The sequence below is a fragment of the Pipra filicauda genome, unplaced genomic scaffold (genome assembly GCF_003945595.2).
Source record: "Pipra filicauda isolate LSUMZ 115617 unplaced genomic scaffold, ASM394559v2 scaffold192_size1418226_pilon, whole genome shotgun sequence".
Taxonomy (NCBI): Eukaryota; Metazoa; Chordata; class Aves; order Passeriformes; family Pipridae; genus Pipra; species Pipra filicauda.
Window position 1 is genome coordinate 1,389,221 of NW_024104301.1, and position 14,217 is coordinate 1,403,437.

Here is a 14,217-nt window from a genome sequence, read left to right on the forward strand (position 1 = left end):
GGAAATACAGAGATGTGAAGCAAGATTTAAAGCACAAATGGTTCAGGCACTCTTGTATTTTACAGAAGGTCATTCACTGGGCCTTTATACTTCATTTATCGAATTAGATCTGAATTGGTGCAGTCATCCTGATTCAAGAAACCATCACGCATCTTTTCCCTTCAAAAGGGGAAATAAAGACTTTATCTGCAAAGCAGTTTGCATCAGAGGATCTCCGAGTCCTTCCCTGGCACTTTGCCTCGCAAAACCACCCAGGCAGACAGCTGCCTACCCTACACATGGCCCTTCAGAGGTGCAAAGAACTCCAGTGTTTTGCCTGTAATGGCTTGGGCCAGATCTCAGCTCCACACCTCCTCCCCCGAGATGCACCTGACTGAGCCAATTCCCCGTGCTGCTGCCCTTAACGAGTGGGATTTTATAGCCTCTACTTTTCTAGTGCTTTCCTTGTCATCATAAACATCCCAGTGTTTGCTCACAAATTGTTCCATTAAAAACAAATATGCTGCCACTCCACGGCTGTGGAATTTGCTGCAGAAAATCACCAAGAGAACAGCGCTGTCTTGCCAGCCACCTGCACCACCTCCCCCTTCAACTCAAACCCAGAGGCATGTTACAATTACATTATCCCAACTAAATAAAATTATTTTCCCCTGTTCCAAGACATAAAACAACCACATTATTATGGTCATTGCCACTGTGATTTAATAATTTAAACAAAAGACACACACACAATGATAGGAACATAGTAAGTAGAACAGCACTTCATTACAGCTGGAACCAGTATTTATGACCCCTGAAAAGCAAAGATGGTCTTGAGAATTATATGCCCAAATGCGTCACTTCAAAATTACAACTTAATCATATAACACTCAGCACAGAGCTTTCGAACACACTGATCATCTTTTGTTTTTTTCCAGGGTGAAGAAAAGCTCTGAGAGATAATAAATCATTTAACGGGAGAGGGTTACTTACGGAACGGGATTTGCAATGCAAAAAGTGAATCATGAAGCATCACCTTCACACCCTTCACCCTTCCTCACGCACTGCTGGGGAACACTCACTCCAACTCACCCACTGCCTCCTCTAGAGCAGGTCAGGGACAGGGAAAATCACCCATTTCTGAAGGAAAAGGTTCATGTGCTCTTGGAGCCGTGCGAGGAACGAGCTGAGATGCAAAGCAGCAACCCAAGAGCTGCCAGTGCTCTGAAAGCTCCAGACCACGAAGTTAATCTGGTAAAAATGCTTTGGACGTGTAGCCACAGCCCAAATGCAGTTCTTTGCCAAGACTGAGGACAATATGTTATTAACTAAAGTTTAATTATATCCACAAAGACACATTTCTAGCTGAGGCTTACAACCACGTCTCTGTAGATTTGTTTGTTCTTCTAGTGGTCCCATTAAGAAATGAGTTTTGTGATCACTTTCATAGCCCAGAACACACATTTATCTAGTTTTATCCTGTTCTGTTTCCATAGGAATTTTACTGGTCCCATGTTAATTAATTTATGTCAGAAACAGACAACACTTCACAAAGGACCCTCTAATCAGTGGCTAATAAGGGTGGGCTGCAATATGGTGTTTATGTAACACTGGTAAGAGTATTTTCAAAAGACAAAGCCCAGTTTCTAAGAACAAGCTATTGTCTCCCCACCAAATGAGTATGGAAATTAAACAGAACTTAATTATTACATTTGCTATGCTTTGGATTAGGCAAGATCGATTTCCAGCAAGGATCACTCCCTGCAGAAAGAAGAATCTGGCTACTTGTAATATACAGACAGGTTTGGGGGTTTTTAAGAGAAATTTTGCAGGAAGAATGAGTCAGCAGCACACAAACAGCCAGGTCTTTACAGCCAACCAACAACCACAGCATGGGCTCCAGTGGGGAAACCCTCACACTCCCAAAGACCCAAGGATAAGGCAGTTCCATGGAACGGCTGCACAGTCTCCGACAGCCACAGAAGCCTCTGAATATTCTGTCTCTTCACACTCTTTCAAGTGCATCGAGCAAAAAGCACACGCTCCATCGTAATGGAAAAGCCAAAATTCAATTAATGACACCAATCTCTGAAAGCCAGCAGAGGCTGCACAAACGGCTCAGTCGGGAAATTTTTCTTTCTGACAGCTTCCATGAACTGTAATAATGTAACTATTTATTTATACAGAGAGATTTATTTATGAGAGATCTGCAATCAGCTTAACCCTTGAAAGTGCAGCCTGATGGAGCTCAGCCCCTGCCCAGAACTTCTTATCTGTTTTTAGGTCAGGAAGCAGCACCTGAGAGCTCAGGGGTGAGTTGGGAACAGCCCAGGTGACACCTCAGCAAACCCAGGGGGAAGCAGTGCCCCAAGCTCCACTTCCATGCCAGGCTTTGCTAAGGGAAAGAGGCAGATTCCACAGGCAAGGGAAGCTGGTGAGTGGAACAGTCAGGGTGTGTACGATGACGTGTGAAAGGAGATGGAGAATTGACCCTTTCTCTTAAATTACCACGGCAGGCAGAATGATGAAAGGTTGTTAGTGGGTAGTGTAAGGTGAGTTACCAAATCCTGCATTTCTGCAACGTCAGGTGGTCACGACACAGAAGATGCAACACCAGCACATCACCGTGTCTCTGCTGGGCAGAATATCTCCTTGAGCTACCAGAGTTGGCAACACTGGAGCCACTTGATTTAAAGCAACTGTATTATTAAGTTAACATATTTATTAGTAATACAGACTAGCTTATATTTAAAAGAAAGGGAATGGCATAGGGAGCTATTTCAATTCATAAGAGGCAGCTATTAAGTCAGTGCTAAAATGTGGGGAAAGGAAGCTTTCCCAGTGGTTTTGCTACATTCTCACATCATGATTTCACAAAGCCCAAGGAGTCAATAAAAGCACATTTTAGGCCTTCAAGAGAGACCATAACTGCCTTGACTCTCCGCTACAGGAGACAAACCCAAATATAAGTTTACCCAGTTCCCAAGTATGAGTATCCTGGTCCTCTTTCGTTTGTCCTTTATCACTAGTGAACAGCCACGCTGATAACAACAGGAGTAAGTACAGCTCTCTAGAGAGACAGCAGGTACTGCCCTGAACACCCCATGAAATTCAACACAAACTTCACCCATGCAGAGGCAGAGCAGATTTAAAAACAAGGGCAGCTCTTCCACCAGCAGTAGCTCAGGATCACAAAACTGCTTCCTGCCGTCCCACCTCCTGAACTTCCTGCCATCCTGTCCAGGGAATACGCCTTTGTCCCTGACCACGAGACCTGCAGAAAACAGCCATCTGCCCAGCCATGAGCATTAAGAAATCCCCTCAGCCAAGTCCCTTCCCTCCAGGTCTTCGGAAGTTCAGCAGTGCTGGACTCGCTATGACCTTGAGAAGGGACACCCTCCCTGCCCCACTGCTTCTGGCTCCTCAGGACAGAAATCACTGGTACCAGGCCAAAACTGAGCATCTCAGAACACAGGGAGGGAGAGAACTGCTCATCACTGCCTCTGACACGACACAGGTGATGTTTTGCATATTAAGCACACATGGAAACACAAATTTGAGCTGTGAATATTTGTCATTGCTGTACCTCCCTCTGAGCTCCAGGGAACACAGCAGGGTCCTCAAAGCAATGGGGAACACAGACCAAAAGAGTGATGAGAAACGAGACAAAGAGCTCAAGGAGTTTGTTTCATATGCAGAGGAAACTCCCAGAAGGGAAAGGAAATAGCATTTTAAAGCCCAAGAGGCAGTCAGGTGCCAGCTGTTTCTATCACAAGACTTGTACTGTCTCTGCTCAGGTGCTGCAGGGGTCTCCCACTCTGGGAGGATGCTCTTGGGCACCCACCAGCACCATCCAGCTCCACAGACCACAGGGATACACCCTTGTCTGTTGCTGACACAGCTACAAAAGGGACAAGAGTGCTCGAGAGGTGAATACCTGTGGGGCAGTAACCTCCTGGGGTGCTGGGGAGCCCCTAAATCACTCAGACAGGAGCATCTCTGTCCATATCCTCTGTTTCCATTTCATGTGGTAGTTCCTCACTGGCACAGCTGCTGATTAAAGCTTACACTGACATCTGAAGACTCAAAGGCAAATTCAAATAACCCTACGCTTCTTAATCCGATACATACTTTTTTAGTGACTGGAGTTCCTATGATGTAGAAAGCATCTCTTGCAGGATTCTGCTTTGACCACTGCTGTTCATAAATGTAAAAAGACCTGCTAATGCTCTCTAAACTTCCCACAGAAGTATTTATATCAGCACCCCTCTATTTTTTTTCCCCAACAATAATCTAATTCATGTGACTCTTAGCTATGAAACAGCACTTTAAATCCAGGATCACAGCTCATTTAGATATATGGAATTGGGCACATCCAGAGAGTCACTCCTGCTGTGACATTTCTACTACTGACAGAGTTATTTCTAGGCCCAGCGTGGGCAGGGAACTGGGAGGACTCACCCTTGAGCACAGTCACTGTCCCTCACTGAGGGTGCACAGCACAGCCACATTTTCTAAAGGGACTTTACCTGGGTCTAGTCACATGTTAATAAACATTCTGGCAGCATTTCCCAGAAATAACCTTCAACAGTTACCTAGAAACATAATCCATCAAAATAAACCTCAAAATAGTAAGAAACTAAAAGGAACTTTTATTGGCTGCTTGCGTTCTAGCTATGTACAGAAGAGTTAGTGGACAAACCAGAGCCACTGATCAAGCTCAAATTAATTTCAAGGTTATTTCCTTAGTTCTTTTATAAACACAAGTAGTGCTGTTTCAAAGTTCCCATTTCCTCATTCCTTGCTACTCTGTGAGCTCTGAAGAAGCAGCTCAACCTTAGAGACCTGTACAGGACTCGAGAGCACCCATTGGAACTCCAGCACTCAGCAGGTGATGAGCTGCAGTGAGTCTGTTGCTCTAGAGCTTAACAGTTAAATCATCCAGAAGAGATTAAAATTTCCCATCAAATAAATTGAAAGTTCTCCTTCAGCACTGAACAGTTCCCTTGTTCTCTAGGGCTCCATCCCCACATTGTTTTTTAATCTGAATAAATACAGATGGTATTTGCATCGCTCTCTTTTTCTTTTTTCCTTCCTGCTGACATGGTGCAGAAACACACAGTGGAAGGATTTTCTTTAGATACTCAGAGCACTCCTGATCTGCATATTGATTTCAACTCATAATTCTTCATAAACAAAATGGATCCACAAGAGTCTGTCAATATATCCACTGGTGAATCCACTCTGTGCACAGGGACTAACACACACCTGGACTGCAGAACACGTTGCTTCAGTGAGAACTGGGATTTTTTGGAGTTTCCACTAGAGGCTGTAAAGCTGGGATGCATCAGCAATGGTCCCAGAAACACCCTCTGAGTGCTGGGGCTGAGCCTGGGTTATCTCCCTGATAACCCCCACACCCTGGGGACTGTGCAACGTGACACCCACGTGCTGCTGTTCCAGAGGACACGAACCAAAACTTGGCTGTAGCACATCATTTCCCAGCACTGCCCAAGTGCTGCTTGCTCAGCCTGTGGAAAGGAAGCTGGATTTGATTTCCAGGGGGGTGTGTGCTGTGTAAGTACATCCATAACCCTGTGCTGCTGCCTATTTACAATTTTCCACCCTGCTGAAAAATTGTTTTTTCAACCACAAGACACACTTCTGATTATTAAGAAGGATCTCTATATACCCCAGAAATTAATCATTCCTGTAGTCTGCTAAGATCCATGACAATGTAGCCTTGGCTCTGGAAAATTAACTGCTACAGGTCAGTCAAAGACATGCAATTTAGAATTTTCTTACATTCTCTTAGATGGAATCTTCTCTTCAACCCTTCTCTCCAGTCATCATGCATTTATTGGATCTGGCATAAATATGCTGTTCATCAGTCTGGTGGGGGTTCATCTGCAGTTCTAGGGCAGGTTCTCTTCACACCTATAAAGTTTTGCTTTTGGCCTCAGTGGAAGCAGAATTAGATCCTAAATAGGTCCACCACACTGACACAGGGGGGCTTGAACGGGATGAAGGAAGACAATACGAGGAAAGAGAACCTCAAAGCAGGACAGTTTCAGCAGACAAGGGCGTGTTCTGTGCAATAAAAGAAGATAATTGTCCTTATCTGCATTACATCAAATACCTTTTGCTTCCAAAAGCCCTTAAGGCTGCAGTTTTTGGTTACCTTTTCCCCCACTTCCTCTCGGATTAATACTCTTCCTTGGAAGTCTGCTGCCAGCTGCTGCATGGTCTCTCTGGATATCATGAATTTTTGGGTTTTATGACTTTTTCCACTGTTAGAAGGACATTTATCAGGTTAAGCCCAGATTTCTTTCCCTGTCTCACCAGTAGAGTTTTGGATGACTAATCAAACGACTGAATATATTTTAAAGATTTAATTTCTCCCTTCACTATTTATACTAGGCAATGTCACTTTGACACTGTTCTGGCTTTCCACAGCAAAAAACTTTCCAACTTAAATTCCCTTAAAACGAACACGCTCTCAGCAACAGACAGGATTGGTATTGGCTCCATCTTGCCCTCCCCCAAGTCAGCTTCAGCTGTCACCAAAAACACAGTAAGCATTTTCCTTCTTGGGAACTATGTGTTCTTGCAGTTATATTCAGTGGACCAGAAGAGTCTGGCATCAGAAAAAGAACTATCTGATTTCTTGGACTCACTGCAAGAGAACCTGTCTTGGCCAGATACAGTTATCACCACCAAGAACTCGGTTAAATTAAAGCTACCCCGGGCAACGAATATTGGCTGTACAAACAGGGATCAAGCATTCACACACCTCAGATGCAGCTTTGGGGCTTTGACTGCTCTGTAAAGGGTGTTTCTTCCTGCAGTTATAAATAACAGTGAGCAAAACACTCGCTTTGTATGTTGGTGTAAAGATTTTCAGAGCCACCATCCATGAATCGCTACTACTATTTTAGTAAATGGAAAGTAGTCAACAGCTCTTGAGAACCTTTCACATTTGTCTCTGTTTCCAGTGTGTTCAGATCTGAAATTGCATTTTTCAGCTTAATTGACACTGAGCATTTAAGTAAAGGTCAAATCTACTATTTTCACCCATGATCTGCATTGCCCTCTTTCACCTCCATTACCTGGAATTTCTATTCCACAGTTGTAAGGAGGGAAATATGCCCTGCAAAAGCAGTTGCACCACAGACCTACCTCAGGATACTGAACCTTGGAGTGCCCCTTTATGCCAGGGAAGGGAGAGCTGCCGTGTTCAGATGGCAAATCCTTGTGTGGCAATGCTTGGACGTCACAGAAAACCTCTGGGCAGCAGTGAGGAAAAAGTAAAAAAATACAAACCAGACCCAAACCATCTTCCTGAAAACCTACTCAAACCAAGTTTTTTCATGGATCCTTTCTACCATGGTTCCCATCTTTTGGCTCCCACATGCAATCCCAGCCCTCGGGCAGAGACACCTCTGACAACTTCCAAGCGAGTGAGGTCTCCACCCAGATCTGCCTCTGCTTTAAGTGCCCTCCTCTCACCTCAGTAATCACCCCTTTCCATCCCTCTATTAAGCCACGACAGAAGCAGATCTGCAGCACATCTGCAGCCTTCTTTCCCCTCCAGGAAGGGTCCCACCTCCATTTCCCTGGATTGGCACCAATGGGAATGTTACTGAATGTCACAGTGAGTCACATCACATCTGCTCTATGCTGTGCTCAGGACAACCTTCTCCACGGAGCTTTTCCATGAGGGGTTGTTCATCAGGTCTTATTTTTAAAGAATCTGGGCCAAGTCATCCCTGCTGTAGCTTTAATGACGTCAATGAGCTACAGCAGGGGTGAAATTGGGCCATTATTTTTTATGTCCATATGTCCTGTGCCCATTAAAGAAAAAAAATGCAAAAGAAGATCAAGGAAGAAAAGAAAAGTTATTGAATCAAAAGACTACCCTGTGCAGAGATTAGTATCTAGATGTGGAATGTTTCTCTTTTGCTCCTGCTGTACATTTATATTTATAACAGTTTATGGAAAAAGAAATACTTCTGTCAAGGTACAACGTGAGTTCTGCAGTGACAAATTATATTCACTTTTTGTATCCTGTTTTGATAAAAAACTAACAAAAAAAAAATCTTTACCAGGAAAAGGTCTCTTCAGAACGCAACAAAAGTGAGGGACACAGTTGCCAGTACGTGTTAGTTCCTCCCCTGTAAGCCAATATTCACCCCACTCAGCACATCACCACCACCCAGCAGTAAAGCCCAGTGGACCTTGTCCCGAGCTCCTTTCTTAGCAAATCCAAAACACGATTATACAAATATCAAAAGGAAAAATATCGTGTATGAGGTTAAGCCTAAACAGCGTTTTCTGTGATTATTCAAAGCCTCAAACACCAACATGAAAAGGGACACAGCTGAGGAGACCAAGCCTGCAGATGTAGGACACCAGCTGTGAACAGCAGCAGTAACAGCCACGATCCTGTGGTGATTTTCAGAAGGCTGAACTGCACATTTACTCGAGGTAAATGGCACAAACATGTTTTCCAACCCCCATGCCCAGACCAAGGGGTGCTGCCCCAGGGCTGTGAGCAGCAACTCTGGGTCACCCAACCACAAAATGCATCACAGCCAGCGAGACCTACAACCACAACTTCTCAGCTCCACGTTTAAAAGCCCACTTAACTGACATTTCAGCCCATGAGTAACCATATTCACAGGAACCCAGGTGAAATTACTCACCGAAATGCCTCCAGAGTCACGCCAGTACACCTTTAAAGCCACACAGCAACTGCCCAGCAACAGCACCAGATCACAGGAGCCTCGTGTTCAGAGCCTTCCTTTGTACATCACTTTTATTTCAAAGCTTAATGGAAGATTCCTTTGAAATCTTTGACCCTAATTATCCCAGTCTCAGCTTCAGTCAAAGACTAAGTCCTCCTTGCAAAGGCCTTTCTTCCAACTGCTTTCCCTTTGCATTAATGAGCCCTTTTTCCCACAACAAGCCACAACAGTCGGAGGGTTTGTTTTTGTTTTTATTTTTATTCCTCTCCTCCCCTCCCATTCCAGCACTGGAATCAAAATAACTTGAGATGGAAAACGTGTGACCTCCCAAGCCTTTATTTACAGTATCACAAACCACAAGGGAAGGATCTGTCCAAGTTTTCCAGTTGGAATGGGAACAGCAGGGAAAAAACGTGCCCTCATTTTTGCAGCTGTGATATTTAACACATCGCAGGGGAGAAGACTGGGAAGGAGGCAGGAGAGTTGGAAGCCACTAATGATGCCATGAAAATATTGGATGAAGAGTCTGAGCCTGAACAAGTAGGTTCACATGATTACATCCTTTCTCCCCAGAAATAAACTGAGCTTTGTACATGCAAATGTAATTGCAAAACCAGTCTGACACACATTTAATGGGGTTACTTCTTGACTTTTACACTAAACCAGACTGTAAAATATAGGAAAACCTTCTGGACTTCACCTGATTTTGTATTAGTGCTGTAATGATCCCTCTTCATGCCACCATCCCCCCAAATTACTAAAACAAAGACTTGATCAAAAAAATAGAAGCCTCGAAGCAGTGGAATCTTCCTCAGATATTTAAACAGCACAGAAAAACAAACACAAACGAAGGAGGTTTAGATCTGTAGAAAGTTTCTTGCAGCAGGAAACTGTCAGTTAGTCTGTGGTTACAACCACACCAGCGTCACAGCTCTTTCCTCCCAGTTAAATACGTGTGTCCAAACAGTTCCTCATGTCTGGTGTTCCTACTGTAAAAGGAGGAAAACCACCAAAAGACAAACTCACCATGTTCCACTAAAAATTTCATAGTGCCAGACTATACAGGGGGACTACAAAGAGCTCTTCTTTTGAAAAGGGATCCTTCTGTACCTTTTCAAATATTTATGTCCTACTCTGCCAGGTCTAACTCAGTTTACCTGGAACTATCTCCCACCTTTAAAAGATCCCATTCCCCCTCCTCTCCCTATCAGCAGTTCCCTCTTCTCCCAGCCTGGCACAGTTAAAAGTGCCACACTAACCCACCACCTTTACACACTCAGAGAGGGAATGTCACAACTCTGCTGCCAAACAGGGTTCCTCTCCTTGCCAGTACAAGAGCAGCCATCACCCAGCTCTCTGGAGTGTTATCACCTCGACCTAACTCCTTACAGTGAGTTCTGTGATATAGTTGATGAAGGATCCAACACGAGGACAGATTTCCCTGCATTCAGTTCTCACGTCATGGATCCCACAGTAACTCCCCTGGTAAGTACAGGATGCAGGAAAAGTAAGATTCAGCCCCAATTTGTGTCCACATAAAAGGACATAAGGCTCTGGAAGGAGAAAAGCTGATCACATTACACAGCCAGGGGTGGAAAATCACAGCCCAGCATGGCACAGGCAGAGACAGGTGCTGCAGGCAAGGCAGGGGGTCCTGGAAGGGCATTAGAAGGACCCAACTGCAAAGCAAACCTGTGCTTCCTTTTGACAGGACACCACACACTCCTTGTATGTTTGTACAAATTGCTTGGAGGGGACATCACCTCCCCAGTGCACAAGTCCCCTGTCCCCACCTGCCTCACATCTTCTCAGGCTAAGGCACCCTGTGATTCCACCTCATTTACTTTCCCCTCTCCTACATATTATCCTCCTGCCCAACATCAGCCTCTGCTTCTTAAAGAGAGAAATTCCTCATCTCACCCAGGATTCTGCAGCTGCAGGACCAGTGGAAACACAAAAAGGCAGCACAGTGCCCTTGGACAGGTGGAAGGGAGGATGCAGAGCTGCAGGTACCTCCTCACTCTGCACCAGCATCCTCCATCTCCCCACCCCACTGCTTCCCCCACCAGCTCCTTGCCCAGGTCCCACAACTTCCAGAATCACCAGCATTTAGGGCTTGCATACGCACACACATCCCAGGGATTGAGGACACTTTCCTAGATTTTCCAGTTATTCCACCCAAAATACTCCTAGGTATAACTTGCAGAGAAGCCTTCTCCCAACATTTCAACTCTGTCCAGCGGTTTGGATTCAAAGCCTCCAGGTTTGGAAAAACAGAGGGCTGCTGGTAGGAGAGAGGGGAATATTACCCAGTGCCTACAGCATTTTCCTGAACACTGCTATTCAGCTTCTTGTCTTCACAAACACTGCACTCCCTGACAAGGTTTAAAACCCATTTTTCTCCCTACATTCCCTACCTGCCAATCCACAGACGTCCCTGGCTCTCTGCTGACGCAAACAGCCTGGATTCATTTTGCTGTGAACACCATTCCAAAGGCAGTTTCCCCTCACCTGCCCAGGAAATTAATGACCATTTGGGCACCTCATCAGCCCTGTTAAATCCTCTAGGCAAGTGAAACGAGAGGAGCCTCAACCTCGGGGCAAAGCAAACCCTGAGCACTGCTAAGGATTGCATTTCTTCTTTGCTGTTACCACTAATTCCCAGAAAAACACTCCCCTCTACAACGGCCCGAGGGGGATTTCGTGACCTAACACAAGGAGGGAAAGCTCTCGGGATACAGATGTTCCTCCTCAGCACAGGAGCACAAATTCACATGGCAATTAATGCCTCTACGAGCATAAACTCCTCTGTTAAAGCTGCTGACGGCAGCTTTCGCTCCCAGAGAGACCCGTCCACAGCTCCTTCAGCGAGGGCAGGCAGGAGCTGCCGGGCTCTCTCCCAAGGAAATTAGGTATTCCTGAGGGACAAGACAAAGCACTGAGAACAGCCTGGCTCTGCTAATCCTGAAGAGAGGCTTCAGGAAGGGAATCAACGTGGGGAACGGCAATGAATTCACTGGGAGCCAGTTCCCCGCCAGGAGATAATTAAGGTATTCAAATCACCCTTAGTTTTCAACAAAGATATTTCATGTTAACACAGGGCTGGTGTCACTGTGGGCTCAGTGCAACTGCTGCGACCCTGAGCGATAAATCCACACAAACTGAAATCACATTTCATTCTGGTAAGTGAACAGCCCCGGATCCAAACTCATTTATTCTTTCTCTTCTTCCCAGCAATTCGTTGCTCCTGAAGCAAAACCCATCAATTTTTGGGTTTTAGCATCCAGCAGCAAAAATGCAAAGTTGCTACACCACAGTATCACCCCAAAGAGACATTCGGGGGAGTTGAAAACACCCTTTCTGACAAGGGAAAAGAAAAAAAAGCTTAGTGCTGAGGAATGTACTGGAGGACAATAAGAAGATGCAAAACTATGCAGTCAGTCTAAAGGTTGACACCCCGTCTATCAAAAACCTCCTCTTCAGCCACTAATTTTGTAGGGAGACTTCACACTATGATCCACATTTCTAGAACTCACACAAAAGAGGTTTGGTGGGAGCCAGGCACACACACTGAACCCCCGAACAACATTCATAAAAAACACAACCTCTTCACATTTACTTGCTAAAAACCACCACAGGGTTACTGCTTCCCTCCTACACTCTTCATTAGGAAGTGCTGCATTTCAATCCTCTTGGCAAATTTAAAGTTCAGAGGGCAAAAAAAAGGTAGAAACAACAATTTGATGGTAGTACCAGAGGCTGCACAGCTGTTTATTACAGCACAAATAAAATCAACATGGTTAAGATTTTTTGGAGGGGGGAAACTCAGACATCTAAGATTTAAATATCCATTAAAAATTCTGTTAATTGCACATCCTGTGCAGCCATTCTCCCTTGTAATGAATTTATTTCAAAGATTTTAAAGAAACAAATATGCTGACTAAGAAAAAGGCAGGGAGCTTTCTTTAAAAAGAGGTTTATTACCAGCGCACACGTCTATGCAATTTAAGCCAACCATGTCCTGTGAGTGCCAAGCCCTTCCCAAAGAGCTCATGCAGCCATTCTTCCGGACTCCATTTTAGCACGTTTTCCCCGAGCATCTATTCAAGTGGAACCCAAGCTCAGGTTAATCCCCTCTCACCAGCAGCGAGCTAGTAACCTTCAGATTAATTACCATTCTCCCTAGTAACATCTAAATGGGGTTTTTCTCCTAATCCAGAAGCAAAAGAATAGCCATCCAGCTGAAATGTCAGCACCTACCTTCTGCAAAATATCTCTCTAGATGCTTCTGAATGCAGGAGGGAGTAAAGACAGCATTGCTGAGAAAGGATGTCACTGTTGGTCCACATGTGTCAACATCCTAGAGAAAGACAAAACACAGTTGCTTAACTGCCATGCCCATGGGAAATCAAGAGCAGGAATAAAGCTGCATTCTTTTCCCAGTTACTCCATGCTAACGGCTTCTATGCAAACAACATAAAGCTACAACATTTTCTAATTGCACATCAGAGTTTCTGTGCAGACATCCCTCCGGTATGTCAGAAATTCAATACGTGATAGTAGGCGGCAATGAGCACCTCAGGGATTTAAAGTGCCTTCCAAGCCATGAGTCATCATCATCTCTAACTCATGGAAATTAAGAAGGAAAAAAGAGAGAGAGAGGAGAAAACACACACGCGCATTGCACTGACCACCCTCACGTGCTCCCTCTGTAAAACACTTCCCTTTAAAGCATTCCCTTCTAATTTGGGTGCTGAAAAACTTCCACGGAGACAAATCATCATCCTGGCACATCACAGCATTGCTCCCAACAGCCCCCAGAGACCGGGCAGGATCCCCCGTTCAAGGGCGGAAGCAGAGCTGGAGCTGCCTTTGTAACCCCCACAAATCCTTCCACACCTGGGAGAACACAGAGAAGGCAGCTCCCCTGGCTGCTGGAGCAGCCGGGCCCGAGGGATGGTGAACCAACAACCCCCAGGAGGGCAGACCCAGAGCCCTTCCCACACAACCCCAGGCAGCCCATCCACACTCGTATTCCAGCCACCTGCTCTCCCCCAAGGCTGATTTTTGTCAGGAGGGCTGAGAGCCAGAAGGAACCTGTAACCACTCCCAGCTGAGCAGGTTATGTGGTTTGCTTCCTTATTCCAAGCAGCCCCTTGTCTAAGAGATTCCTTCAGGCAGAGTCTCATCTTTACCTCCAAACACTGGTTTTAATTATGCTTTCAAAGCAGCTGGGTTGCACTTCAAGGCATGCACATGTGCTGCCCACTACCAGCCATCATCCCCCCAAGTATATTCAAGTTTCTTTAGGTCTTCCTGGCTTATCCTGGTTTCTCTGCCCTGCTGTTCTCCAAGCAGCAACCAGAGCAGAGCCAGGGCTCTCCATAGCACACAGTCTGCCAGGGTGATGGAGCAGGGAAGGTTGGGGTTCATGCAGCCATTCCCCTAAAAGTCACCCACAGGCCTCAGCAGCTCCCACATCCCCCCAAAA

At 45.3% G+C, this 14,217-nt stretch overlaps 1 protein-coding gene across 6 annotated transcripts in view; it reads right to left on the reverse strand.

The window, feature by feature from the left end:
• The window catches only part of PITPNM2 (phosphatidylinositol transfer protein membrane associated 2), a 128,982-nt gene that overhangs the window by 100,912 nt on the left and 13,853 nt on the right, over positions 1–14,217 (reverse strand). For all 6 annotated transcript variants that reach the window (XM_027739803.2, XM_039380307.1, XM_027739808.2 and 3 more), the window contains exon 2: positions 12,987–13,086. The gene's annotated coding sequence lies outside the window, so the exon portion shown is untranslated. The remainder of the gene's footprint in view (positions 1–12,986; positions 13,087–14,217) is intronic.